The following is a 3091-nucleotide window of genomic DNA, read 5'->3' on the forward strand; positions in this document are numbered from 1 at the left end:
ATAAAAGATTGGAGACAAATAGATTGAACAATCTTGTTCATGTTCAATTCAATGCTAATCTAATGGAAAAAAATAAAAAGATAAAAGATAGGACTTTGGAAGTGCTTTTAGCAAATGATTCTCATGCAACTCAAGAATGGATGATAGATGGAGATGACAGTGATGGAGATGAAGTTGACCCCGAATCAGTTATGGAAGCAACTAATGAAGCTCTTGGGATTATAATAATCAAGTACCCCATAAAAGTTCAACACCAAAAGAACTTTTTGATGAAGACTTTGAATCCGACAATGATGAGCAAGTGTTTGGATAAGATGATTATGAGTCGGATGGAGTTCAAATAGTGGAAGAACTTTAACATTAAATTAATATCGACATTTAAATATATGAAAATGTGTGTTTCAATTATTATTAAACTTATTTTGGACTTGTAATATGAGGGATTATGACTTAAATGTTTAAATACTAGTTATGACTTTTTTATGGTTATTTGCTTAGTATATATTTAATTTTTTATTAGTAAATAATGGTCCCCGATTAATCCCCGTCTAGACCGATCGATTAATCCCTTAACCCCAGTCGACCATCGAGCTACCGTCAAGCGATTTCTACAACCTCGATATTCCCCATAAATAACATTCAAACCCACATTCAACTCTTCAAGCAATCTTCAAATCTTCATAATTTTTCAAGATCCAATCGTGAACCCATTTTCCAACCAAAAATCAATCTACAACATTCCAAATAATTCCAATTAAATTTGTAAGTATCCCTTGCATAAATAATTTATAATTCAACTCATTATTTAAAATAATACATATTTAATTTAAATACAATGTTGAATATAATTATTTTTAGGATAACATTATTCGCGCGTACGCTTACCCAGGGATCGTCTCTTTAAGTTGCTAATTCAAGTTAACGCACATTTGAGGGGAATTCATACCCCTACATTTTCAACGCTTTTAATATTTTTAGGGGGGGGGGGGGATACAAGCAAAACACATGGACTTTTGTGTTTATTCAAACATTTTTAAATAGTTTAAAAACCTTTGCAATTGTTTCCAAACGAGCTTTCGCTACACTTCATAAAAATATTATATATATATATATATATATATATATATATATATATATATATATATATATATATATATATATATATATATATATATATATTTATAACTCTTTTGTAATATGTTGAGCATAAGGGTATTTGCTTTCATACAATTAAATTGCAAATGTTTTCATTTCACTACGGAACATCACAGTTAAACTATAAATGGTTTAGTTTGAGATTCGCTACATTAGTTTACTAAGTACTACACACGAGACAAGAACGTACAATCAAAGCTATAATAGGTATAGTTTGGGAAACACTACTCTAATACATTTATACAAGTATATGTTATAAAAATAATTATTTAAGTATAATTAGTTTACACTACAAAGCACATTAATACTAGACAATACACACAGTTTCTATAGAAGAGAACACTACAACACTACAACACTACACGTAAACTAGTTAATACAGGGTTGTGAGGTGACAATTCACTAGTATCCACCAAGATACGAAACTAAATCCTATACAGTATAACTAGAGTCTCCTGGAGGGAGAGCGTGAGATTTGTGTATAAGTCTATACGGGACTGACAATCCCACACCTTAACGGTTAGCTACAGTTAGGCCGGTAGGCCTGGGGTGACAAATGTCATAACTTTCAGACGCCTGAAGAACATCTTAGAGGTCACTAGGCCGGTTATATAAAGCATGGTTATATGAAACTCACAATAGTATAAACTAAAACATTTGTTTACGGGATTAACACTACTCCAATGGTTTTATTTAAATTAATAAAACTACAGTACACTATTTACACTACAACTGGTAGTAACAAGGCATTCATACAAGGTTTTCATGCAAACACTACTATGGTACACTACTTTACACTACAGCTGGTGAATAACAGACATTCATAATAAGGTTCTTATATAAATGCTATTACATACAAAGGTTTACATACAAATACAGATATAATACACTGTTTTCCCATACTATGTACACTAATACAGTATACATTTACAAGGAACATACATGACTACATTAAAATCACTATATAAAATATTGGATTTTCTTGAGAAACAGGCTAGTATTTTCAAAGTACAAAGACAAGTTTTGCAGCACTACAACATACTTATGAGCTTACCAACTTAAATGTTGATACACTTTCAAAATCACTTGTATTCTCAGGGAACCGATAAGACAGGTACACCCACAGATTTTGAGAAGACGGAGCTTTTAGAGTCTCACCTTTTATACTTTTGTTATACATTTTGATGTCATACAAACTATGTATTGAATAGATGTAAATACTTTACCTTATCAATGTAATGGTTGTGTTTGATATGATTCCTATTATACAATTTTTGTGATAATGTACATGTTGTCCTCCACCCCTGAACGTTTCTGTCGTTCCGGCTTGGGGGTGTGACAATCTCAGGGCAACGAAGATGTACAGAGATCTTTGTCCTGATTATTGGTGGCCCTGCATGAAGCAGGATGTAGCCTGGTACGTTGAGAGATGCCTGACCTGTAGGAAGGTCAAGGCCGAGCACCAGAGGCCTCACGGAAAGACACATATGTTGGATATCCCTATGTGGAAATGGGAAGATATTACTATGGATTTTATCACGAAGCTTCGTAGTACCGCATGGGGAGTGGAATTGATTTGGTTCATCATGGATTGATTTACCAAGAGCGCCCATTTCATTCCCATCTAGGAGAGCATTTCGGTCGAGAAGCTGGCCGACATCTACATTCGAGAGGTCACGACACGGAGTGCTAGTCTCTGTGATCACTGACAAGGATATGCGGTTCACTTCTAGATTCTGGAGGAAGTTTCACGACGAGTTGGGTACTCGCCTGCACTTCAGCACTGCTTTTCACCTGTAAACGGATGGCCAGAGCGAGCGGACCATCTAGACTATGGAGGATATGTTGCGGGCATGTGTTTTAGACTTCAATGGTAGCTGGGATACCTACCTTCCCTTGGCAGAGTTTTCCTACAATAATAGCTACCACGCGAGTA

Source organism: Lactuca sativa, chromosome 5, assembly GCF_002870075.4.
Source record: "Lactuca sativa cultivar Salinas chromosome 5, Lsat_Salinas_v11, whole genome shotgun sequence".
Lineage (NCBI taxonomy): Eukaryota > Viridiplantae > Streptophyta > Magnoliopsida > Asterales > Asteraceae > Lactuca > Lactuca sativa.